General features: G+C 45.3%; 1 long non-coding RNA gene across 2 annotated transcripts in view; it reads left to right on the top strand.

Annotated features, from left to right (window-relative positions):
- LOC139793966 (uncharacterized) overlaps window positions 1–27,486 on the top strand; it is a 92,873-nt gene that overhangs the window by 24,731 nt on the left and 40,656 nt on the right. Inside the window, exon 3 of one of the 2 annotated variants that reach the window (XR_011724890.1) lies at window positions 25,362–25,479. This is a non-coding gene — a long non-coding RNA (uncharacterized lncRNA). Of the gene's footprint in view, window positions 1–12,714; window positions 13,305–25,361; window positions 25,480–27,486 lie in introns of those variants that run through there. The other variant, XR_011724891.1, reaches the window with a different exon arrangement.

Genomic DNA, 27,486 nt, shown 5'->3' with positions numbered 1-27,486 from the left:
CCTTTTACACTGCAAGCACTGATCACAGAGGTTGTGTCCTGATGCAAGGCAGTGTGGATCTCCTAACCACCAGCTGAGCTGAACCCAAATGAGGACCCCTCTGTCTCTTTCCACATCACTGTGACCTTAAGCATCCACCATACACATGCAAGCTGAGTTTTGACTCTAGGGTGACTTTTTTTGAGCTGAGCTCCCTGAGCTTTTACTCTGGGGTGGTTACAAACCTGAGCAGGGCAAGGGGAAGAAATACCTTCCCTGGTAGGTTGTCTTATTTCCATGCAGATGCTGGAAATAGCAGGACCTTCAGTTCTTTTCGATTTCTTTAATTTCAAAAATTCCCTCACACTTGAAGATTAGGGCCTGAAATTCAGCCTACATTTCTCTTGCACTTCTCTTGCACATTTCTTTCTCCAAATTTCTTCATTCAAATCTGAGTCAGCTTTACCCAAACTCCCAGCAGCCCCCAGATGAAGTTAGCTGAATACAGAGCTGTCTCTCATACCAAATGTCTGAAATTAGCTCTGTTTTCTTTCCCACACACTTTGGCCTTTTTCACTCGCTTTCTTTAAACAACAAGATGGCAGCCAGATAAAGAGCAACACGTGTATTTTAATGGTGCTGAGAAACTCAGATGGAGATCACCACAATTAACACCAGCCTATTGACTTGTCCCAGATCTGGCTTCCCTTCAGCTAAGCCTGCCTGCTCCTGCTGCTTGTCTGCCAGGGACTCCTACAGCAGCAGAACAAATTAACCAGCTGGGCACCCTGCAAAACACAGAACACCACAAACAAGACATGTTTGCAGCTCTGCTCCAGCCCTGTCCTAGCTCTGCCATTTCCAAGCTCACCCCAGAACACAGCAGAGACATGTTGGAAAGGTTTGATGTCTCCTTGCTGTGTGACAGGGACATCAGAAATGCACAGATCAATTTAGCTGGGCTCTGGTTGGAATCTGGGATGGGCAACTTCAAGGCTGGAAGCATTTGCCAGCTTCTGCCAGCAAGTCTGCTCAACCTGAATTCACTGAGCCCTTCACTGCCTCTGTAGTTAGATTATCCAAAAAACTCTGGATGTGTTTTGGTGCAGTGTGTCTCTGAGGCTTGGTCCCAGGTAGTTCCCTGCTTATCCCAGGGAGGCAACAGGGAAAGGTTGTTAGGAAACAACCAGAAAGGTCAGGCAGTCAAATACATGAATGAACACCTGTGAGAACAAGAGCTTAAATCTCCATGAAACCTGGAGAAAGGATAAAACTGGCATCTTGCATTGAGCTGGGACCCTCAGGCAGGAACCTCAGCACTCTGCAAGGAATTATAGAATAATTTGGGTTGGAAGGGACCCTCAAAGGACATCCAGTCCAACCCCCTGCAGTCAGCAGGGACACCCTCAGCCAGATCAGGTTGCTCAGAGCCTCCTCAAGGGGAATATCTCCAGGGATGAGACCTCAACCACCTCCCTGGGCAACCTCTTCCATTGCTCCACTGCCCTAATGGTAAAGAACTTTTTCCTAAGATCCAGCCTAAATCTACTCTTAGACAACAGAAAACATTGGAAGTCCTGTGTTTCCAACAAGAGGTTTTTTTCTTTAAAAACCCATTGAGGACCACTAAATGCAAAGTCCTATCTGGGAAAAGAGTGTATGCAGGGGAAGTATCAGCACATTTGCCATGTTCTCATACTCCTTTAGGGCTCCTGGTTGGTCACAGAAGTTCTTATTCAGGTTTGGCAGGTGGGGAAATGCAGCCAGCTGGTGCTAAGGTTGGAAGCCATCCCAAAGCTGTGTTTGGAGCTGTGGGAACAGCTTGGACTTCTGCATGGAAGAAACAGAGAACATTACAAACTCGGGTGCTGGGTCTGGGTGAAAGGCACCATTGGCAGTGGTGTCTTCTCCCTTCTCCCAAGAGTGCTCTGCTGCTCCCTGCTCTTGGCAGGCAGCTCGAATACCTTGGTTTGTTTATCCCTAGCAAGACAAACTTATCCCAGCTCTTATCCCAGTCTTCCAGAGTGAGCAGAACAACACCAGGGATGAAGCTGGGCCTTGCAGATTTTCACACTGTTGCCTTTGGCAGCACTGCAATACTCAAATTAGGCTGAGATTCAGTACTGGCAGCTCTTCATGCTTCCTTTTTTGTAGAGGATAAATATGTGGTGGGAAGGTCTTTATTATCTCTACATCCAAGCTCATGTTTTTTGCATAGCATGTAATTAACAAAATGTCCTGATTAATCAGAAAGGGGAATTTTAAAACTCAGCCTTCTGATTCTTGGCTTCTACTGCTTATTAACAAACCAATACACCCTGCCCCGGGGTATTCCCCATAGAATAAAAATCCTATGAATTATTTTTCTTCAGGCTGTTAGCATGAGCTGATAACTAGATTTCTGGAAAAGGCTTATATATTTTAGCCCTTTAATGATGTCAAAAATTTAACTGAGTATCTTTGTCATAATTCCCCTCATTGCTTTTTCAAAAGGATGGGGTTGATCCACTTCTCTTGATAAGAAAACAATTTGTAAACATTTATTTTTATATCTGAAGTGTTCACCAATGCTGTGGTCTCTATTTCTGCTGCCTAAATGGACAGTTCTGTGGGCTCATTTTCTTTGAAGGTGACCATTTGTAATACTGTATATTGAGTTGGGGTCTCCCATTTTGTATCCTCCTTCTCCCCCTGCTAAGAGCCTAATCTGGGGGTGAAGATTTTACCCTCTGGGAACTGACTCTGAAACTTCAGCATTGCAGTGCTAGGGGTTGGTGACATCCAGGTCCTCTTGGGATGAGTTCCCAGGAAACTACCCACATAAATTCATGCAGGTCTGCTTTGTAACATGAAGCAACCTCCACTCCCTTTACAGTCTCTGCTTTGTTGCTGTGTTGTGTTGGTTACCCCAGTCACATTAAACAAAATAATCTGACTCTTAATAACCATCATGTCAGTTTTATTTGGTGTACAGAGGAGAAATTATAATAAACAAAACAAAGAAATGAGGAAATCATCAGCACAGAGTGCTTTTAACTAGTATCTTGTACTGATAAACACAGTTGTCTATTTGGAAAGAAGCTTTCAAGCTGTTGGTTTACTGGATAAATGTAGCAGTGCAGCTGCTCTGTTTTTATGAGACAAGCTGGGGAAAGAGCTGCCCCACAGGAGAGCTCTGGAAAATTTGCTTGGCTTTTTTGGTAAACTCTTTTATGCCAATTACCTGGTAGATTGCTCTCATCAATGAACAGACCTCATCTTCTCAGCCTTTCTGGTTGCTTCCACCAGGCCATAGCCTGAACCAGTGGGAATCTTCTTGCTGACTTAGGTGGCACCAGACCATGGCCAAAAGCCTTCAGGGATTACCTGGGACACCTCATGGTGGCTGCAGACAAAACCTGTCCATATATCAGACCTTGCTGCAGCAGTGCCCAGGCAAGCTCCAGGGAAGGTTCTCACCCTGCTCCTGGCATGGGAGGTGGGAAGAAGTGGAGCCAAGAAAAAGACAGCCAGCTGCAGTGTTCTTCAGATGATAACTCTCCAACTCAAGGGTTTGCTTACTGCCACGTGGAAAACCTGAATGGTTTCAATTTTACTGATTGGGTTTTACATCTAATCAGATTTTACTCTTGAAATGAGTTAATAAGGCAGCTCTGGCAACTGCTCCCTGGCTAAATGATGGCCAAGGTGTGAGGAACAGGGCTGTGTGCTGCTGTGCACCATTTAGTGCCCATCTCCTCTGCCAGGCAGCTTGGAGACCCCTTTTCTCAAAGAAGATGGAGACCTTGCTTCACTTACAACATTTTACATTCATTGATGAACATTCATTGCCTGCTGTCACCTGTGCCTAATAGAGCTCTTCATAACCCTTTGCCTAAGCTGTATTTTTTCAGCTAGATTGCAATACGCTTAATTCTTTTTTCCTTGAAAAATATTAATTGATGCAAGTCTCCTTCCACAATCCTCAATACCCAGTGGCACATACAAAAAATCTCAACCTTCCTAAGTTTTCTTCACATTCAAATATTTGTTTTATTTATTTCCTCTACCATGAGAAATTTGCAGGAGAATTACAAGGGCATTTTAAAATATTTGCAATAGTTTTATTTAATTGCATTTTTTGGCAATACTTTTTAAAACTGTATTTTTTAAGTGTGATAATTTTGGTGTGAATGCAGCTCTTGTGCCCAGAGAGGAATGAAAATCCTGAGGATCCAACAGAGTATCCATATTGCAGCAGTGCCAGATTGCAAGGATTAGGGTCTAAGATGCTGCAGCAATGTGAGGGTGTTGGAAAGAGGGGCTCTGGAAAGAGTATTTCCTACTTTGCAGGAGAAAACTGTGAAATTTAGGTGTCAGAGTACAGCCATGGGCTGTTAGCTGAGCTGTGTGCTGCCTCCTGGGTTAATAACACCAAAATTCTCCACCCATGCTTCTGCTAGGCTCACAATTAATTTCAGTAATCAGGGTTAACCTTGGTTTAAACTTTATTGAAGCCTGAAAGACTTGTGAGATAGGAAGTATGGAGTGGTGGGTGGGGGTGTTTAAAGGCATGTTTAAATATAGTATTTCATACCTGGGCAATCCCAGGAAGACATACAGCAGGTGATAACCTTGGATGCCAAACATTCTGCTCTGCTGCTGAAAGCACCTGGCACATCTGAGTGCCTCCTTCCCTGAGGACTGACCTGCAGAGAAATCAGAGAGCACAGTCTTATTCTCAGACATTTCTTTAATTTCTTTGATTTCTTTAATTTCTGGTTATTGCTTATATTGCCTGTGTATTCACAAGCACTACATGGGACCAGACATATCTGTCTTATAGACTAAAGAAAGTAAAGAACTAAACTATAAGATACCACATCTTGTAGAGATCCAGCAACAAAGGAAAACATTCTGTAAGGGCTCAACATTATGAAATAAGGAATTCAACATAATGTATTTAAGTTCCTACACATATATTCAGGTATACAGATTTTTTAAGACAAGCAGGAGCTTAAAGTGCATCTCCCTTGAGGTCCCTGTCTGTGCATCACTAAGGATAGCTCTGCTCTAAGGGGTTATCACATTAAATGCTCAACCAAGAGAAAGATTTTAAAAAATCAGGATATGAGATATGAGAAGCTACTTCAAACAAACCACCCAAGTACATCTGTTTCCCTCCAAGTGTTATCTTAAACTTTAGTGCTGGCTTTTCTGGCAGAGAAATAAAACTTCAGACGGACTTTGAACATCCAGATATTATTTTCTTTTTGTTTGCTGATCATGACCTTTTCTTATGGCAGCCTCAAGGAGTTTGAGGAGCTAGATTTTTCCTCTGCTATACCAAAGGAACTCTTTTGATTGCCACAAGCTGACTGCTACCTTATCAGCTCCTTTACCTGCTCACACAGATGTAGGGGCTGCCCAAGTGGCCTGTCTGTCACTTCCAGTAACATGGTTATGGACACAGTGTTCCCAGCCCTGCAATTCCCAGTCGTGCAAACAGCTGGAACAAGTTGAAACCAAGCAGGAGACAGTATTGTTACCATATGTATTCCTTATCTTGATTTACTTTCATTGAGTAAGTTTTTAAAGGAGTTTTTAAGAACTCAAGTGCCATCAAGGATTCCAGCCACTTCCAGAAAAAACAAAGACTACAGGTAGGAAGCTATATTTTAAAACATGTTTCAAAGGCTGCTTGGTTTCCCCTCAGGCATTCCAACATGATATACATTTTCCTGCTTTTTTTTTCCCCCCATTCTGAAAGCCAGGGTCAAGTGCAGGAGACAAAACTGAAAAGGAATAGCAAGATTATTCAGGCAAAATCTTCTGAGCACTTTTCTGGTTTGCACAGTGCTTCCTTTAGGACTAGGAAAAAAAGGCTTGTGGCAAAAATTTTCTTCAGTCTGTTGTGCCCTGTATCCAACAGATAACGTAACTCGAGTGCAAATATAGAGATGCTCAGTGAGGATGACTTGAACTGTTTTAGGATCTCTTACATAGGCCTAAATCTGTGAATCTGACCAAGAAAGTATCTGTCAAAGCAGGAGAGCATCAGGTGACATGAAAGATACTTCTACCCAAGAGGAAAGGGACACACAACTTCAGAGCCCACAATCTCACTTGAAAAAAAGGGGTGAGGAATGAACAGGATGACTTCCTGACCTTGATGACACGAGTCACTTTTGAACTGCTGGGATTTCACCTCATTAACCTGTTCAACAATTACAGAGAACTATGCCTGACCCACCCTGGCATTAGTGAGAGCAGGACCAGGACAAAAACCTTCATGTGGTGCTAACTCAGCTGCAAGTTTCCTCTGGCACGTTGGTTGTGGCTTTCTTTGTCATCAGGTGCTTGTTCAGAAGTTTTCCTTTAACTCCCAGTGCCAAAGTGTATCAGCTCCAGAGCTTGACATGGGGATGTGATACCCACCAAGAGTTGGCTGGAGTGACAAGGGAAGAGTTCAGACACTTCAGATCAAGTCCTGTTTCCTTTGAGTCCTGAGTTTTGGGCCTGATGGACCCAGAGCCTCAGCTTTCCCCTGCTCCTCACCCTTCACCCCCTCTAACCATTTACAATGCCCTGGTACCTCAGGATGTAACTTGGGGCTACTCTCTGTTCTGCCTGGTAATGAGTACTCTAACAAGAGGTGTCTGGAGGCTGAGCCCTCATTCTATTTTAGGACCAGAAAATAGAATTTGGGAAGTTACCATCACTGAACAAATGCATGCACAAGGTTTGGGGAGACCTGCAGCCCCAGAGTCTCTCCTAAACATTTTCTGATCTGGATGTTCTTGAGGAGATCTCACCTTAGGGCCAGCACTGCCACTTTGCCCACCAGGCCCCAGAGCTAAAACATTCCCAACAGGGAGGAGGCCTGATCCTGCTGCAGGTCCACACCAAGGATGCTGCTGTGCAGTGTTCCAGACACCTCATGCAGCATTGGATGGGAAGCCCCTTCTTCAAACAGATTCTTTCAGTCTTTCTCACAGGTCTCCCCATAACACTTTGTGTGGAAATACTTTTGTCCCAAGGGGTTTGGGTGGCAACACTCACACTGCCTGGTGACAGTGACAGTGCCTTTGCTAAGACCCCTCCAGTCCACTCTGCATGGGTGGGGGGGGATCTTGCCCCAAGGTGTCCCACTTCCAGCACTGTCCCATTTCCAGCACTTCCAGCCACTCTCTGCCTGCAACTCAGGTGGTGCCTGCAACTCACCACCCCAGTTCTAGACTGCTTCAACAGGTAGATAAATCAAAGCAGGACACCACCCAGTTTCCTTTTCTTCCTGTAAAGTTGATTTCAGTGCCAAACTACCTCTGGTTTCAACATAAATAACCTTTGGTCCACTATAAATAGAAGTGGTGTCAGCTTTAGAAACAGAAATGCTTCCTTCCATCCTTTGTCAACCTTTGTCTCCTATTTTTAAACTATTTTTCCATCCCAATCACTGCTTTATCTTCCCTTTAATGTCTTTGTACAAAAGCCATTAATCTCCTGTATGGAAATCTGTCAGATGCTTCTGGAAAATCAAAATATTCTGCTACCCACTAAATTGCCCTTATCTGTTGTGGCAGTGGTATCTTCAAAGAATTCCTGAAGAGTAGTTAAGCATGACATGACCCTCCTGTGCCTCAGCCTGTGCTGGCTTCCTCTAATCAAGCAAGGGTTTGGTCACTGTTCTCTTCCCACATCCCTTGAAATGGCTCCCAAGCCTTTTCCTGAGAGCAGCTGTCCAGCTCACTGCCTGTGTTGCTTCCCAGATTGCCTCATGAGTCTATTTGATTTTCTTAAACAACAGTCAGCTTTGCCAATTCCCAGCTCTCACATAGCATTTTAGCATTTCCCCCTCCTTGGACCTTTTACAAATATGATTATTTCCTTGATTCCTCTGCAGGCTCCCTCAGATACCACGGGTGAATTTCTGCCACTGAGGAAGTCCTGGGAGCTCTTCTGGATGGAGGTTTCTCCCTTACACCTGGAAGTCTGATCTCAGATCTGAGCAGGCTGTGTTTAAAGCTGTGTTTAAAGTGTTTAAACTCCAGCAGTGTTTGTAGCCTGCACTTCCCTGACATCACTTACCTACTCTCTTAATCATAGAATCACAGAATCACAGAATGGTTTGGGTTGGAATAGACCTTAAACATCATTTTGTGATTATTAATTAATCATTTTGAGAAACAGCTTATAATTGTTTGTGGCTTTTTTTTTTGTTTGTTTTTAATTCAGAAGACAGTATGCCTTTGGAAACTAAGGCAAACTTAAACCAGCTTTCTTGAACATGGTTTAAAGAACCTCACCTCCAAACAGAGAGTTGTCTGAGGGACAGGGAGCAGTAATTTTTGTCCCATCTGTGAATGCCCAAGGTCAGACTGGTTTTAACTACTGCTGCATGTCAGAAAGTCCATCTGGGTGTATCAGGAGGAAAGGCATCAGTAGGGAATACTCAGTTTGCTCTCATTAAAAGTGGTTTTTTCCCTAGATGATGAGCTCCAGGCTCCAAATACTGCATAGATTCAGGTGTGATCTTCCTCTCCCACACACACATATTGCTAACATCTGGTAGTGTTCTGGTTCAGTTTCTCAGTCCAGGAAGCACTAACCTTGACACACAGATTTAATTTCAAGTGCAGCAAGAGCATTGATGGTAAAGCACTTACTGAGTCTGCTTGGATGAATACATAAGTTAATAGCTTTCTGTTGGACTCATGTATATGCATTATGTTAATGACAGCTTTTACATGAATTCCTGGAGGGAAACAGTGCACAGTCTATATTAATATCCCATCTCCATTTGAGCCTGCAAATTCACATATTAATTGATTAACAGCAGCCAGGAGGAACCAACATCAAGAACATCAGGCCAGTTTGGGAAGGGCTGGACTGCACATAAAGGCCTTAATGTATCTCTGTCCATAGTGGGCCCAGCCTTGACCTTACTGAAATTAATAGCAGTGTTGTGCTTATTTCAACAGGAACTAATAGATGCTCAGTAGCTACAGGAGGTAAAAACACCACAATCTCTGTGCTTAATAATTTAAGATATTGACATCTAAACCCAGAGCTGCTTGGCTAAAGCCCATTCAGAACTATGAAGCTGCCATTCATAATAACAGATAGTCATGAATGCAAAAAAAAAAAAAAAAGGTGAGCTAAAAGCAAGAACTTCCCTCTTTTTGAAACTAATCTGTACCTACCCCACACTCCCAGCACACTGCTTGTAAACACAGAAATCACTCCTTGACACTTCATCTGTGAGCAGTTTTAGATCTGTGTGCACGTGTACCTATATACCTATTCTGCATCAGGTCCCATGGAGGGTCATATGGACTGCAACCAGAACCCTCAGCACTCCCTTCTCCCAGGAGATTTCTGCACTGTAGTTTTCCTGGTTAAAATGAGTCAGTCACTGAGTGAGGACTCTGCAAGTATGTCCAGGGAGGCCCAGCCTTGCCATCCCAAAGGGGAAGAGACAGTGAGTAGGAAAGCCATGGAGCTCACAAGTGTCCTGGCATTCCCTCACTGCCTTTTTTCCCACTCCCACACTCTGGTGGGGCTCCCAGATCTCATCTCTACCCTGCAGGTAGTCCTATGTAGTCCCCTCTGGCTTGGTAGGACAAATCACCACCACTTTCTCATCCAAAGTGCAGGGACAAAGCCTTGGTGTGTCAGTGAATCTGGTGTGGTGGCTGCCAGGGGGCTGCAGGCCATTTGCCTTGGTGTTGGTGCAGGCTCCACTTGAGCAAGTTAAGAGAATTGTTCCTCTTCACCAGCAAGTGCCTGCTGGAGAGCCTGAGAGCCATCAACTGCAGGAAGAGTCTCTTCTCCCACCTTTGTTGAGTGTGTCTTTAGTGACCTTTTGCTAGAAAAACAAAATAATGATGTTGAAAGGTTTTTAACTGCACCAACCTCTCACTCCCTTATAGTTAAAACCACAACTCAAATGCTTCTCCCAGCACCACACAAACAAGGACTGTTTTCTAGCAGAAAGGTTGTGTGTCTAAGGATTGTGTTATAAATCATCTTTTTCATTACATGTCTCATAGGCATGAGTAAATCTCAGGCAGAAATGTTTTTAAAAATTTTAAAGCAGTTTATAGGCTATTACTGGGCTGTTCAGGGCTTGAGACCATGGTTTTTAATGAGATGCTCTCTTTGTTTCATCTCTTCATTCCCATCCAAACCCCATATCAAGCAAAAGATTTCAAATATTTTCTTCTGTGGTTGGTGAGCTGTTAGTGAATACATTGAGCCAACTCTTTCTTAAATACATAAATCCATCTAAGTGGTCTAGACATTTCCCCAGCTTTTTTTATTATTTCATTTACTTCTTGCTCACAAACTCTGCATTTAGTGTTGGGTCAGTTTCACTTGGCATAGCTCTTTTCACAGATGGTTTTCAGCAAACTGTGAGCATGGGACTTTGTCAGATCACACCCTGGTTAAACACTGACCTATCATTTAGGTGGGAAGGAGGTTGCTATGCTACCCAATTCCTCTTTAGCCTGGTTAAATCAGATTAAAACAGCCCACCTACACTTGAGGTGTCATGTGGACTTGAACAGGCTGAGGATTTCACATGTAGTAGTGTTCCTGAAGGACTTTGTATGTGACCATCCTGGTGGCAGATGAAGAGCCTGTGTCCCAGCACAAGTTAAGGAGCTGGCTGGAAGGCTGGCTGGGGGGCACATGTGAAGTACATTAGGAACACCTCCTAAGTTCCTCAGCTTCTTCGGTTCTCTTGGTCAATAAGTAGGAAAATAATGAGCCCTTTTTTCTTCCATTCTTTGTGTGTCTTGTCTCTATACAATAGAAATTCTTCTGGGGCAGAAACTGTCCTCACAACAGGGCTTTGAACTCTCAAGACATGGTAATTTCACACATCCAGCAGCACGTGGGATTTCCAGACCTTCCTTCACCCACCTCTGGTGCAGAACGTGCTGGTGCAAGCCACTAGAGATCAGACAAGAAGGCACCAGCTGCAGAAAGGTGATCAGTAAATTCTCTGAGTTTACTGAGCCAATCCCTTCATCCACATCTCCAGCATTTGGGAGGCCCAGTTAAGAGATTTCTCTCATCAATCAGTTTTTTGACATTATTTCTCTTGATTCACCTTTTCCTATGAGTTAACACAGCCATGCCAAAAGTTTCTCCCCTTCAGAGGAGACTGAGAGCAAAGCATCTGCAAGCCTTGGCTGGATTACCAACGTGGTGCCTGCCCAGGGCCCTGCAGGCTTTTTAGGGTATATATATTTCAGGCAGACTTGTTTCATCCCATCTCTGAATTCTGCAATTTTTTTAGACAGAGCAAAGGAGGAAACAGAGGCTCTTTTGCCAAAGGAACAAGAAACAGGGGGAAACAAGGAAAGGCAACCCAAAATGCTGATTAATGACCCTCTTTCCAGGCTCTGCTGCAAGGAGATATCCAGTGATGGGGAACACACCCACACCTCACCACTTCCTCTATCTTGGAAGATGACAGGAAGGATGAAGGCGTTTTGCTTTGAGGATGAGCTGGGTTAAGCCCTTGAAATGAAACAAATACAATTTGTAGACCCCTGATAAAATCCCCCCATGCAGTGTAGAAACTTTCCTCCTCAGACCAATGGCTTTGTTATAATCTTATCTCCTGCTGCTGACTTATCCAAACAGCTGCCTCCTACCTACTTATCTCTGTAGGGAGGTGGGGAAAATCACAGCATATAACAGAGAGCCTCAGACCACACACACACACATTCAGAAAATCCTTTGTGGGCAGGACTCTGAATTTTCAGGGGCAGAAAATCTCCAATTATGAAATTCAGTATTTGCCTTCAGCTCGTTCCTGCTGCTGCTGTTTTAAGTTGTAGCACAAATGGGTGTTTACTCTCCACTAAGATTTTACTCAGGCAAATAAATAACCCTTCCTGGGATCAATTTCCTCCATGTTAAACTCTTCCCAGTGGAAGCACCTTGGAAATGGTCCTTCTTATCCAGCTGCTGTAATGGAGAAGCTCACCTGAATGCTGCAAGCAGAGCTCTGACTCCTTCATGCATTCAAGGAAATTAAATTATTGCCTCCACTTGGAAGATTTCAGGTCTGGAAATTGGTGAATTACAGTGTCAGTTCCAAGCCAGGCTGCTGTGCTGAAACACTCCAGAGTATGGGATTTTTGGGATGAAAGAGGAGTCCCACAAGCCACCTGCTTTGGCCCTGCTTGGAACAAGTGCTGATCTCTTACATGGAGAGCTTGTCCAAGATCAAAGTGAGCACAGGAACACAGCAGGCAGGAAATCTGTATTATAACTCTGATTTTCATGTTGATCAGGGAGGTAGCGGCATCTCCATCTTTGGAAATGCCATCTGAACATGGTCCTGGGAGTTGGACAAGATGACTTCAAGAGGTTTCCTCCAACTTCAACCCTTCTGTGACTCATTCTGTGACACCTCTGGCATTGTGGGAGCCCTTGCAAAATTTTCTTGAGGACACCATCAAATCCCCAGTGCTTTGCTGGCTTTCAGATATTTTGATGCACAGTTTTTAAGGTGGCATTGGGGCTGCAGGTCACAGAGAGTTATGGCAATCTGGGGCCCACACTGACCAGATCAGGTGCCAGCAGGTGACACCATGCCCATGGTGCTTTCTGGTAGATGTCCTGACTCTGACTCCACAGCACTCCCAACAATTTGCAACTTGCTTGGCCTGAAAATGAAAGTTTTTGTAAGATCTCACTGTAATATCCTCTGTCTATCACTTTTTTTTCCTCCAGGCTTTCTTGGTTCCTCATGTCCTGACATTAAGTATTTGTGTTACCTGTCCCTTCCTGGGGTGATGGTGTATTTCTGATTATCCATCAACCCTAGCCCTGTTCCTCTGCCTTCTTCCCCAGCCTTACTCCTAGGGTCCCTCTGGCAAACAGACTTGAATCCACTGCCCTAACACACAGAGTAAAACAGTTCCTTTCCTTGAGACATATTTGAAACCCACAAAACAGTTTCCAAACTTGCCTGTAAGTCTATAAACCCAGTGTGATTTTCCTTGGACCCTCAGGACTTACACGCACAGGGCAGAGGTCAGAAGGGGGCCCACAGGACTCATTGATGGAAGGGAAGATTTTCAGGAATGCACAGACAGTCCAGGAAGGCCCAGCTCACCCTGAGATGCTGCTCTTGGTGCTGGGGTTCCAGTCCCCCATCAGCCTGAACAAGGTGTATTCATCTCCCTGGACACCCAAGTTGGCCCCACTCATTGGTTTTGTTGGGACAGCTGTACATAGCTAAAAGATTTTCAGCTCGTTATTCCCTTAAACTTCCAAATTGAATTCTGCCCAGGCCAAATAAAATTCACTGCCTGGAATCAGAGCATTGTGTTATTCCTTCCTGAGTAAGGCACTTCACTGTCCTCCCTTTTTTGAGCCCTTTCCTCTAAATCATCACCATCTCCTTGTCAATAAGGGGAACACTGAAGTTTCGTGGTATTTTTCCATGCAGATCAGTTGTTTCCATCCACAGAGTTTGCTTTGTGAGGGACACAGACCTCTACAAAGTGCTGCTTAAACTTCTGTATTTGTTGTGTATCTCTGCCCTTTAAAATCCCCAAAATCCCATGCTTTCCTTTTCTTTCTTTGTTAATTTGGGAGCAGCTTCAGGTTCAGTTTATCCTAACAGCAAAAGTCATTCTAAATTCAACATGAACGTTGAGCTGGAGAACTATAACATTTTCTTAGTACCCAATATGTATTTAAATGTAAATTTTAAATGTAAATTGTAAAGTCTAACAGATGAAGTACAGCTTCTACTGGCTTGTACTGTGAACGAGTGAAAAACAAAGCTCAGAGGAGCCAGAGGCTCGTTTGGTCATCTGGAGACACAAATGCCAAATTTGAGTTTTTTTCTGAAGAGCTGTGGCTTTTTTTATTGCTTTTATAAATTGGCTCCAGAGCCTGAAGGATCTCAGCTTTCTGACTCCTGTGCATTGGGAAGAAGTTGCAAATATGAAACCAGAAGGTTCAAACAGAAGGGGACAAAGAAAAAAAAATAAAAGAACCTAGAATCTTGTTATCTGAAAATCTCCTGATTATTGGCCCACACTCACTTGCAATAAACTTCACTGCAAAGGTGATTTTAAATCTGCACTCAAACCAATCAGCTGAAGAAGTTCACTCTCTTGGAAGATGCAGCAGGAGAACTGGACCCCTTTTAGCCTGAAATGCAATGATGAACCTTACAAGGAAACCCTTTCTGGGTTAATTTTTCCATTCAGCTCCAAGGGAGGGATGCAGAAGATTTTTGAGCTGCCTGATAAATTAAGATGCTCTTTGAAATTTTTTGCAAACTTTGCATTCAGGTGTGTTTAGGAAACTTCCATGCCTACAAAAAAAAAAAAAAAAAAAAAAAAAAAAAAAAAAAATCAGGAATGTTCAAACAGATCAGCAGATTGTAATAGGTTTAAAACTGGGAGGTTTGAAACCACTCTGAAAATCTACAAACTCTGATGGAAAAGGAAGGAGGATTTTCCCAGCAGGTGTCTTAGGGCTGGACAATTCAGTGATATGGAAGTAACTCCTGACAGTGCTGCACAAAAATTGTTTTAAAAATAATAATTTTTCACTGACTGCAGTAGGACTATTTTATGAAGTCAGCTTTGCTCTCATCCAAGCACCTTTTTTCTTAACAAACCCCAGTGTTTTCCTGGTCACTGCCTGTTTAGTGTAGCTCTACAAAAGCTTTGCAATGAAACACAAATCCTTCTGAAGCCTGCCTGGTTTCGGATTTCCTTATGAGCTCAAAACTCAACCCAGGTTCGTCCAAAAGTTCAAGAAGGGTTCGTGAACTTTCCTACCCCAACTGGATTGATTTATGATTTTGTGTCACAGCTACACAAATCACGTGGCTTCAGCATGAGGCAAAACTCTGTTGAGCCTGAGCACTGAGCCAAACAAATCAGAACCACGGCCTCTCCCCTTCTACCCTCTCCTCTTCCCATAAAGGGCGGATGCTGACTGAACATCCCCAGTGGTTTTCTGAGCCCTCATCTACTAAAAGAATTGATCTTTAGAAAGCTTTAAGGCATCTAGTTGTGCTGACCTGTCAGGAAATTGGTCCAATCTCAGAGGGACTCATCCAAAATTAAAAAAAGAACAAAACAAAAAAAGCAGATGCTCAAAGTATCTTAATTTTTGTGATGCTGACCAAAAAGCTGGGCTGATCTCCACATGTGGCTGAGCATACAAGAGCTCCTGGTTTTAATCAGAGCTGTTGTTTAGATGACCAAGTACAAAGAGGAAGAATCCTGGAGCTTCTTGAAATATCCTGTCCCTGCTCCTGGAAGACTGCTCCTGATGGAGGAGACAGCCTGAGGTTTCAGGCAGGCAGTGGCCATGGCACGTGTGGGCACACACAGTGACACGAGGGGACACATGGAGAACTTGGGAAGAAGTACGGTGCCTTCCCTACCTCCCACCTTCCTGCCTCCTGTCCCTGGGTACTGAAAGTTCTGATCCAGCCAGAAGTCTCCAGAGGCAATGTTTGCATGGTGCCAGCTGGTGTGGAGCATCTCCCCATCCTTTACAACACCCAGTGACATGCTCAGCGTGCCAGGAGCACCTCAGCTGTGTGGTGGCTGAAAGCCATTCCTCCCACACTCCAACCATTCACTCGTGGCTTTGGTTTTCCTGATCTGGAAGAACCCTTATTCCACCCCAACTGCTCAGGACCTGGTGGCCACACGTGTTGCTAGAACAGGGTGACAGTCTGCTGTCCTGTCACACCACACGGTGTTCCAGGGGACAGTGGCAGGCAGCAGAGTCCCCAGCAGCACCCAGAGCCAGCAATCCTGGTGCTGATTGTGCAGCTTTGGATCTGGGGACAGCAAGGGGTGATCCCTGCAGCCACTTGTCACATTGGTGCCAGCTGGTGCAAGCCCACGTCAGGTGGGTGACAGCCAAGACAAACATGTTGGGTGAGCTCATTACATCTGAGCTCATGCTGCTGCTGAGCTGCCTCCAGTTCTGCAGCTGCCTTGGGGGCCTTGAAATCAGCTCTGAGGGATTCTGGATTGGTTTTTTTGTCTTCTCTGAAATAAAAAAATACTGATTCAAAAGGAGATGTTGACTTGGACTGTGCAGAGGTCAGGATTGTGTGCAGGGCTCTGTTTACCTGCAAAGCAAAGATTTTTATTCAAGTCCTGAGGGAATGAAAGGAGAGAGGATTTCCAGCACTGATGCACCAGAAAATGAAACCTGTGCTCCTGCACATGTGAAATGCCTGAGCTGAGGGAGAAACCAATGTGTCTGCTGGGTGCTCCTGAGCATCTGCTTTGTCCTCATCAGGAGCCTGTCACTCACTGGCCAGGGCAGAGATGGGTGCTGGGAGAGAGGTGGTGGGAAGGATGGATGGAGGCATCGAGCTGGAGTTTCCCAGTTTCCAGCTGTTGGGAGTCAAGAGCAGAAAGCTCAGTGAAGGATGATGCTGCAGCAAGAGGTTGCAAGGATAAGTAAGCAACAGCATCCAGTGAAGCCAGCAGAAAACTGGCTGTAGACTTCAGGGCCCCTCAGTTGCAGCCTAGGCAGAAAAAAGTGAGAAGAAGCAGAGCTTTCAGGCTCCTCCAGAGATGGACACTCATCCCTAAAGAGTTGGCCAATCTCTGCAGCTCCCTGCTGCTCCCAGGAAGAACCACTGTGTGCCACTTCCCACACCACTGGAGATTTCACCAGAATCCATGGATTCTGCCTGGCCATGCCTGAGGAGAGAGGAGCTTCTTCCTTCTGGAGAGGGAAGAAGGAGAAGGAGAAGAAGGAGAAGGAGAAGGAGAAGGAGAAGAAGAAGGAGAAGGAGCAGGAGAAGGAGAAGGAGAAGGAGAAGGAGAAGGAGAAGGAGGAGAAGGAGAAGGAGAAGGAGGAGAAGGAGAAGGAGAAGGAGAAGGAGGAGAAGGAGAAGGAGAAGGAGAAGGAGAAGGAGAAGGAGAAGGAGAAGGAGAAGGAGAAGGAGAAGGAGAAGGAGAAGGAGAAGGAGAAGGAGAAGGAGAAGGAGAAGGAGAAGGAGAAGGAGGCAGAGCAGGGCTGGTCTCACCACGTCTGCTCAACAATTGAGCAGAGGGCTTCAGTTCCCTGGGCTCCTCAGCCAAACCCTTTCCCTTTGAACCCCCTCTCCCACATGAGATGAATCAGTAGAATGGAATTTTTTAAGCCTGTCCCTAGATCACTTCTGGTTTCTCCTCAGGGTTTCTCCTCCTCTGATGGGACCACGATGTGGCATCTGCTGCCCTGCCAAATGTGGAGGAGAGTGGGCTCCAGCATGCACAGACAGAGAGCCTGGTGTCTTTGGCAGCTGGTGGAGCAGCCTTCTAGGGTTTCCTTTCACTTTAATGGCTCACATACCTCTCTCCACGTCTGCCTCTGATTTTCAGGGAACGACCTTGATTTTACATCAAACATTCCCTGAGTCTCTCCTCATCCCATTGCTGTCTGGCTAAATTACCAATGCTAGAGCTGATCTTTCTATTAAAATGTTTGGGGTTTATTATTTTTCTAACCTAAAGCCCATCTAAAATGCAAAACCTTGTTCATCCTTTCCTCAAGGGCTCCTGCACTTCGATTCCTCCTCCTCCCTACCACTGACAGACAGCTGGGAAGTGTGGAGCATCAGCAGGGGCCAAAGCTGGAGGCAGATGTTCTCCTCTGTATACTCACCAATACCATAGGTAGCTGCTGTGATCCTTCTCCTGTTCATAAATCACCTCATAAACACCCAACATCTGGAGTACTTCCTATGTCACTGGCAGCTGCTGCAAAATTAATATCACTGGTAAAGAAACCCCACTGACAGCTCTGGCACATCCCTGTGCATGGGCACATGAGGACTTCTTACCAACAGGAAAGAGGAACCTCCTGGCCAGTGTTTTTTAATCAATATTTGGCTCTTGATGAGGATCAGATAATCAGGACATAGATGGCAAACATGGGTGGTTTTGTTCCTAATGTGGTTTTCAGCCCAATCTGCACTCCAGAAGGCAAAGTTCTTTCATACTTCACCTCAGCATCCTTCAGAAGTCAGTAGGGATGTCTTATTTTTCCCTTTTTCCAGCTTGGAAAATGAGCACCCTGGAGATCACCCATAGCAATAGTGGAAAGCAGTGCTTCCTGGGAGCTCCATCCCACCCCCTAACCCCTTCCCCCTCGTTAGTTCTCATTTAGGACTTTACAAAAATCCTCTCTCTGCTCCTGTATGTTACCAGCCCCTGTAGCAGTGGTGGTGTGTACAAGGGTGTTGTGAAACACCCTCAGTCACATTTCAAACCCCTGCATGTGAGTAGCTCTCAGAGGGTAAGTTTGGACTGTTCTTGCTTTGCAATGACAGCTGTCCCAAAGATCCAAGATTTAGAGCAAGTTTTGTACCTAGGGTCAAGTATCAAGGGCTGCTCTCTTAGTGGCACTGGGAACCAAGGCAGGGTCCTGGACTTGTAGCCTGTAGGGAATAAACCTGGTTTGGAGATCTCCTGAAAGAGGTGGGATAGGCTATGAGAGGTGAAGCCTTCCCAGATGATACAGAGTGTGGCTATGGAGAAGTCAGGCTGCAAATCTGGGAAGAAGACACTTTGACAAAACAGCTACAAGCAAAGACAGGAACTTTAAAAAGCCAGAAATAGGTTTTGTGCCACCAGTCCCACGTTGTAACTGCACGCAGAGCCACACAGTTGGATGCATGGGTGGGGGTGACAACAGCAAGAGGAACCCCCACACACTGCCACGACCACAGCATAACCCACACCACCCTCCATCCCCACGCTGCCCACCTGAGCCCTGCTCAAAGAAATCTCCACCAAAACCCCACCGTGAACTCTCCACGCTCGAACCCACGGGGTGACCTCAGTGAAGTTCAGGGAAGATGTTCTGGGAAGATTCCCCTCCCTGCCCCTCAGGGCCCTCGCCTGCTGTCACAGGCCCTTACTGATTGGATACATCTGACCTACCCCTGCCTTTGAAAGTCCTCCAAGGATCTGTTTCAAGAAACACATTTGGTTTCACACTGAATTTACAGAGTGAAAGTTTTACCAGCTGGAGCGGTCTTTCCACAAGGAACAAATCAAATATTGGATCCAGATCCCTCCCAGTTTCAGTTTTCCTCTCCTCTTTACTCTGCTCATTACCTTGTGGGGAGAAGAGAGTGGAAATTGTGAAGGTCCAAATACCACTCTCTGGGGAGGGAGTTTATTAAAAGATCAACAAGCAGTGATGCTGTTTGCTTGCCCCAAAAGTCCTTGCTGTGCCTCGAACAGCTGTTCAACAAATCTCAAGCCACAAGCAGACCACAACATAATGAGGTGCTTCAAGTGTGGATGGCAAGGTGGCACCCACAGAAGAAAATACAAACACTAAACCTGCCTGTGTCAGATTCTTCTAGAACCCCCCTGATGTCAAAAGATTTTGTTCAGGGAAGGTCTCCTGCTCCACAGACCCTCAGCATTTCCTAGAGGAGGTAAAGCAGCAATGTGCTCCAGTTATTAGGCAGGAGAGATGGGGCAGGGTAAGTCTCCTTGCACAGGGAGACTTTGTAACAGAGCAACAAAATCCATATCTCCCAAACCCAAAGATAATCCCATATCTCTCTGATCAGCCTCCATCCCTGTCTGCAGACAGCCTTGTGTGAGGATGGATATTTTCCATTTCAGTTCACTTGGACTTAGAGAAAGCATAAAGAGTCATGTCAGAGAGGTGACACAAATGACCTATGCATGAAAACTCTGACGTTTTTTTATGTGACTGAGCAACATCCTGAACAATTTGTGTTTTGCAAATTACCTATCTGAATGATGTATCTCAAAACCAGCACTGATCACACGTATTCAAACACCAGGAAACATTCAGATAATTGTCACACCCATAAATAAATTCATTGAGACCCTGTATGAGCCATGAAGATACACATTAAGACATGAAATATGAGTCCTTACAGCAATATTAGCTCATTTCTAAAAGGAGCTGGTGAAGCAGCTAATGATAATGCAGAAGAGTTTGATGAATATTTTTGTTCTGTACTTGAAAAGAAAAAGATGATATGTTGAGATGACATAAGGATGATAAAGTGCTCTCCAGTGCCTCTCTGAGAAGAATGACAGACAACAGCTGTTAGGGATAAACAATTTTAAATTGCAAAGCCCAGATAACTTATACCCTGAAGTCCTTAAAGAGCTGTCTGGGAGATGTTTGTCCTCTTGGTGTTCATTTTTAATAACCCTGGAGGTGCCAGCAAAGTTCCAAGAGACTGGAAAGTGTGTGCCAGTGGTTAAAAAAAGGCAGGGTGGAAATATCTGATATCAATCCCAGACCAGACAACGGAGGAGATGACATGGAATTTGAGTATGACAGAAATAAAGGAGAGAGAGAGCATCAGTGCCATTTGACAGAGTTTCACAGAAAACAAACCTTATTTCATTTTCTGATGAGTTTCTAAATGTGACTGCTAACAGAAGCTGCCTGAGTGAGAAATCACTGGGCACCACACAGCACTTTTTGGGGGACAGTGGGCCTGGAAGGGTGCTGAGGGGTTTTGATGGTCCCAAGCCATGAAGATGATTAAAAAGCTGAATTCATCAAGATCAAGTAGTCTTCAATACAATTAAAAAAAAAAGTTGTACACCTACTGTAGGCTGAATTTTGCTTTCTTCATGGAAAATCAACACAGCTTGAGCCTCTGCAACAGTGATACCTGAAAAGGACTAATGGGGCCCTTGGTGAGAGTGGTGAAGGGACAGATGTGATTGTGTCAGGACAAGCAGGAGGCTGATGAACCCCTGCAGCAGACTGATGGATGGAAATGGCAGCCTCTGCTCTGCAAAGTGCCTCCCTTGAAAGCTTGATCCCCTTGAGAGCAGAGGGAAAAGAAAGGAGCTGTCATGTCCCTCAAATCCTCAGCGTTTCTCAAGGAGGACTCACAGGAGGTTAAGTTCCTCAGCCCCACTACCCTGCTGCAAGGAAACTCCCAGGCTGTGCAGCAGTGGTCCCACTTTGCACCCCTGCAAAAACCCAGGTGTGAACTTTGCCTGGGTTCTCTACTGCTCAGATGCAAAATCAGCAGCTGAGATTTTTCTCCATTTCTATCAGCCAGGACAGCCCATGTGCCTTAGAGGGAAATGAACCAGGGAAACCAGAAGGAGACCTCACTGTAATTACCAATGATTTGGGTTCAGGCTCAGCTATTCTTAGTTTTTGCTGTAACCACCCTACACCATGGCTGTGGGCTGCTCCTGGACACAAGTGCTCTTCCAAGCTTGTCCACCATGTGAGGAAGGGTGGAGAAGGAACATATGAAGCCAGACAGCTTGGTACTGGAGAAAAATTGTCACTACAATTAAACAAGCCTGATCCAAATTTTTTTCAGTTGTACCCAACTGGATTCTCCTTGTGTTTTCCCCCTTTCTCTCCCCAAACCAGTTAAACCAAGAAATCTGTTGCATCTCATGTCCGTTGTCATCGTGGACAGAAGCCCAAACAGCAGCCTTGTTACTCCCTGAGGCAGGATGGGGTTTTTCACAGAATCCCAGAATCATTTGGGTTGGAAAGGACCTCGAGATCATCAACTCCAACCCTTGATCCACTCCTCCTGTGGTTCCCAAAGAATGGCACTGAGTGCTACATCAGTCTCTTCTTAAAAACCTCCAGGGCTGGAGAATCCTTGTAGCTAAGGCTGCTTTGCTGATGTGCTACAGTTATTTTTAGTTACTATGTGGTGTTCAGTTAAACCACTTCATCCCAGCAATCCCCAAGCAAAGTGATGTTGCTGGAAGCCACGGGCCAAGGTTATTTCCACTTTATTTCCACTTAAAAACAAGCAAAAAAAAAAAGCCACTGGTTTGGAAAACTGGAGCAGTGAGGACCCCAGGGGTCTACCTGCCAGATGGCAGCTCTGCACAGCAGTGAGGATGCTTGACAGGCAGGGCCAGGAGCCAGGTTTTCGCCAGGGTTTGCACTCCCTGTGCTCAGAGCCAAGCTGTGCATCATCCCAGTCTGATGGCACGCAGAGACATCACACAGTGCTGCCAAAGCTCAGAGCCCCAGCATCTGGAGGAGCTTGGACCAAGGCATCACCACCTTGGCCAAGTCCTGCTTGCAGATGATGAAGCATCCAGGAGGCAAGCAGGCAGGGTTCATGTGGTCAGGCAGTGGGTGATTAATAGGCCATTACCAAAAAGTTGTGGTGCCACCAGCTGCAAGGTGGATGGGAAGCTGGGAGATTGCCTCGTGCGGGTCAAATTTTCTGGTTTGGGGAAATAAACATTCATGCATGGTTACTTTTGAATATCCCCCTCTTTAGACATACCAGTGCACAGGGAACCAAGAAAATTAGAAGATCTGCAGACAAAAGGCTTCTGGATGATAGGGAAGAAAAGGCTGAGATAAAATTGGTTGCTCAGTTTTGCCTAAATCAAAAGGTCTGTAAATCATCCGCCTGTTCCTCCTCCTCACAGAAAAGATTTCTGCTTTCTTGGCCCTTACACTGATCTGATTTTACTCTATCAGAAAGAAACTTGTGAAACCATTCATTAGAGTTCATCCTTGTGAATGACCTAATGAGCTCTTTTGCTATGTAGCTTAGATAACAGAAAGTGCTTTTTTAAAATTTTGGAAGAAAAACCCTTTTTCATTCCATTTGTGACCACATCATTTTAGTATTCCTGGGAGCGACGTGAGGATTTTGCCTGGTGCATGACTGAAACATTGCTGTGTGTATCAATATTTCCAAAGTGGCCCAAGCTTTGTGCACATCATTACCCAGGCAAACAGCAAACAATCATACATTTAGCAAATCCCACCTCCACCAAGAAGGAATGGTTATTGTGCTGTAGGATTAGCTACACACGCTGCCTCTCAGCAATACCAAGCCCTGAAAAAGCCTCTGAGACCCCCTGGGCTCTATTACCCTCCCTAGAAGATAAATATATGCAGGGGAAATCGATGTAAAACATTGTGTGAATGTGAAAGGAGAGGGGGAAATGCACTGCTCCTCGTGCCCCCAAAACAGGAATGATCCAAGTAACCAGCACATCCCCCCTGCCCCTGACATCTCCCGGTGATCACTGAGATTCAGAGGGCAGCACAGCCCAGTGTTCCGCCCCTCCCAGGACACCTGGGTTGGGGATGGGGGTTTCTGAGCCAGCACCTGCTCCCCTTGGGATGGGATCCAGCCAGCACCCGCTGCCACCCCCACCAAGACAGCAAAGTCCCTTCATGATAGCAAATGATGTCATCTGCAGGAGAAGAAGGGAGCACAGAGCTCTGCAGCAGCAACAAACCTATTAAAAATCCTGCCCAGAGCAAAGACAACCCACCCCCACTTTCTTACTCCCCCTGAGCTGTAGGCAGGGATGAGTAGGAGAGAAATCGTTGCCCTCGGTTTTCAGGAGTTGGTTTGTTGTGGTTTTTTTTTTAATAAAAAATGGTCCCTTCAGCTCCGGGAAGCTGCCTCTTCTTGCACATTGCAATTTGTTAAATTCTTGATCCACTGGTTGCACCACTTGAAACCCAGGACAAATGGCTCAAAGCCATTGCCACGGCTGCCCCCAGGCAGTGCCACAATCCTAACACTGCTGTTTCTCTGGACAGATTTCTAACAAGTCATTTGCTCCTTTTCTTGCTCCTGGATTGGCAGCGTGAACATTTAGTGCTCCAGTTTAGGAGGCTGAGAATCTTCATTTGCAATTTCCCTTTCTTGCCAAAAATCCCAAACCTGACCTGTAAATGCCGAAGCTCTGGAGGGGTGAAGCCGTAGCAGCCTCTCATCTCAGAATCCACACTTACATCCACTGAGCTTTTCAGGAGATGCCTTTAGACCATCTCTGAGGGGCATCTGAGAGGGACAGAGACTTCAGGGACTATTCCAAAGCTTCCTGCTGTTTCTCTGGACAGATTTCTAACAAGTCATTTGCTCCTTTTCTTGCTCCTGGGTTGGCAGTGTGAACATTTAGTGCTCCAGCCTTGGAGGCTGAGAATCTTAATTTGCAATTTCCCTTTTTTGCCGGTAAATAGCATTTACCTGTGCAGGGATGAGTGGAAGGGACAAACCCTGGTCAGCAAAATGCTTTGCGATAGTCTAAAATACGCAAGTAAACATCAACCCCTAATCTCTGTTTGTGCTCATCCAGCCTTATTGAAGGGAAAAAAAAATTGCATGAAAATGAGATTGTTGCTCTCGTTTTGTTTGTTCATTTGGCGGTTTGTTTTCAAGAGAAGGAAGCTTATCTGGTCCATCAAGGCTCTTTGTTAAACAGGGTTTTTTACAAATCCTTCTTCCCCTGCCTTTGTCTAAACAAAGGTATCGATTATTCGCAGCTCAGCGCCAATTAACACAAAAAGATCCGAGTTAGCAGGAGCAGCAAGGATGCCGTGAGGTATCGATGCTCTCTTCTACTGCCTTCCCGAGCAGCCCGGGGAGCCCCATCCCTGGGGAGTTACGGAGTTGTTTAGGAAGCCGTGGCCAGGTGGGATCAAACCAGTTTACAGCTCTGTCCCCTGTGGCTGCAATTCACATTGAGGTTCTTCACACCACTGGTCAGGCAGAGAGCAATTCATCTAAAGATACTTCGAGGACCTTCTTCATACTCCCGTGGCTGGGCTGACAGTGTGGTAACTCACCTAAACACACCTAACTTACCAAGTTTGCTGTGGTTACTCATCACTCAACTCTTTCTCCAAACCTCTCACTGCAGCTCTTGAGGACAACTTCAGCTGGGAGCTGAAAAGTGCCATTTTCATACAGAAACTCTATTTGCAGAATATTGAAAGTTGCAAACACTGGCCAAGCTGAAAGCACTTTCATGGGATGAAGAGCCATAGTTCTTGGCCAAGAGCTTTGGGCAGCTCTTGACCTCCTTGTGTCAGCCTCAGAATTCAGGGAGGTTTCACCCCCAAACTCTTTGCTCAGCCTTCCTGGAAGACAGCCAGCCCTGACAGCACCCTTGAACCCTTTGTGGAATGTATTTCTTCACTCAAAGGATTATCAGGAACAGGCTGCCCAGGGCAGTGCTGGAGGCATTTAAGAGTTGTATAGACATGGTGCTCAGGGGTATGGTTTAGTTAAGGACTTATCAGTGTTAGGTTATGGTTGGACTCTTCAAGGATCTTAAAGGGCTTTCCCAGCCAAGGTAATTCTGTGATTCTGGATGCTATGGCAAATCCCCTGGTGCAGCTAAGGCTGAGATGTAGCACCTCACTGTCCAGAAGCTCAGCTCTTAGCTAACTGGAAGGCCAGGGACTTCCTCAGTCTACCTAGTTTTAAGGCAGAAAACTAATAGTGTAATTACACTAATAGTGTAACCCCTGAGGATAAACAGGACAGGGCTTGTTCAAGAACACCACTGTGCGTTTGAAAACAAATGGTCAGCATGACAACTTAGCCCACTCCTGCTCTTTTGTCTTAACAGTGCTGGACCCAAAATTTCTACCAAGGATCCACAGACATGCTGTTACAGCAGAGACCACCAGCAATACAGCCCTGCCAGGAGTAGTGACCTGTCCTATGGATCTGGCCCCAGTTACGAGGTGAGGCTGGGTTTGTTACCATCACTATGTTATTATGTAACCTCCCTTCAGCTTCCTAGTTATTCTTTGCTCCTGCTCCAACCTCCTCTCCTATTGCAGTAAACCCAGGTCCTGAGTGCCCATGGCTGTTAAACCCCCCTCCCATGCATGGCTGACCCTCAGAGTTAATTTTTGGAGGATGAATGGTGAAAAAAACCCATGTATTTTCAGACACATCCCATGCAAAGCCTCTGTAAATGCATTTTGGAGCATGAGTGGCTTTTTGCTGATGTCAGTACCACGGGCTGTGCACCCAGCCTCAGATGCAGTTACTGATTATGGAACAGCAGCTTCCTCCAGGATCATGTTTCCTCCATGCAGACACAGAGATCTCTCTGACTTCAGGGCAGCAATCTTAAAGAACTTAAAAATTTGGCTCCCCATTGCAGATGAGGATCATGGTCACATACAACACTGGCAGCTGAGCCAAGAGCATGTCCATTAAAACCAAAATCTGTAAAAGATTTGGCTTGGTCATGCTTCTCCTCTGCACTTTTCAGTTGCTTTCCTCCCACCCCAGCCCTGCTTTCCTACTTTGAAGGGCAACAGATTCCTCCAGGGTTTGCACAGGACTTGTTGTCACCAAATACCAGAGGACTTTGATTTCCTTTGTTTTCCTAGGTTCTGTTGTTGATACAAAACCAAGCCCAGATGATTATTATTTTGTATTCTTTTGTTTTGTGTTTCAAAAATCATGCCAGATTTTGTATAGTGAGTTCCAATGTTGAGCAAATACTTTGCAGCAGTTGTAAAACCTGCTTGGTTTCAAAACAACTTTTGCCAGGGAAGCAGCCCTGGGGCTGGACCTAAAGCAGTCTGAGGGCCAGGCTGCCAGTAGTGCAGGAACACTGTTCCCTTTTCCCTCCTTGTCCTGTGATCATAGAATCACAGACTGGTTTGGGTTGGAAGGGACCTTAAAGATCACCTAGTTCCAACTTCCATGGGCAGGGACACCTCCCACTAGACCAGTTTGTTCCAATATTTTTGCCTGGCTGAGCAGCCCATCACCCTCCACCACTGAGTTTCACACCAGCTTCAAATGGCTGTAACAGGATCATGCTTGATTTGCCACCTTCTATTTCTCCTTAAGAAAGTAAATTAACTTGAAAACTACTTGTGAGATGTTCAATTCCAAGGACAAGGAAGGGGGAGGTAGTAAAGATTTCTGTTAAAGCTCATATCCATCATCCTCTGAAAGTTGTGGTGTGTATGGTAGCCATGCCCTTTGCTCTGGCAGATAGAAGGCAGAGCACTCATTCATCACTCACTGAGAGCAATTTCATGCTGGGAAATATCCAGGGGAGTGGTGAATCAGCCAGAACACAAAAGTGTCACTGCAGCCATCAAAAAAGGGAAAAACAGAAGGACAAATTTGAAAACTGCTCGAGGTTCTGAATGGCACAGGTTTGCCATCATCAAAGCCTTCTAGGAAAGACCAGGAATAAAATAACTTCACTCCAATTTTCACACCTCAGGGGTCCCTTCAGAGAAAGAAGGGTCAAGAGTCAAGAAAGAGGAGTAGACACCAGTAAAGTGTGATTCACTCAACTAATGTTAAGGTGTTTGAGGTGACCTGTGCACAGAAATGCTTGTTTCCTTCCACTGGCTGTAGCTGAGCTATGGGATACTGACTTTATATCTGTCTTAAGATCAATGAGCACCAACAGGGATGGTGTGGTCTTCTAAAGGAAGACACCAGCTACTGTGCAGGTATGGCTTGGTGGCATCCTGTGGGCCACGTGGTACCATACTCTTCTTTTAAAATATGGGAAAACAATGTGTATTTTAAAATGTGTAGTAGCTGTATATAGTTTTAATTCATTTTGGTAGTGATCATCAAAGCCAACTCTCAACCCAGCACTACCAGCCAACTAAACCATGTCCTCAAGTGCTGTATCTACAGTTTTTTAAACACTTCCAGGGGCAGTGATTGCACTTCTTGCCTGGGGTCACTGTGCTGCTGTCATG

This window comes from Heliangelus exortis, chromosome 3 (genome assembly GCF_036169615.1).
Source record: "Heliangelus exortis chromosome 3, bHelExo1.hap1, whole genome shotgun sequence".
NCBI lineage: Eukaryota > Metazoa > Chordata > Aves > Apodiformes > Trochilidae > Heliangelus > Heliangelus exortis.
The sequence above is the reverse complement of the archived record's forward strand: the minus strand, read 5'-3'. Positions and strand labels throughout refer to the sequence as shown.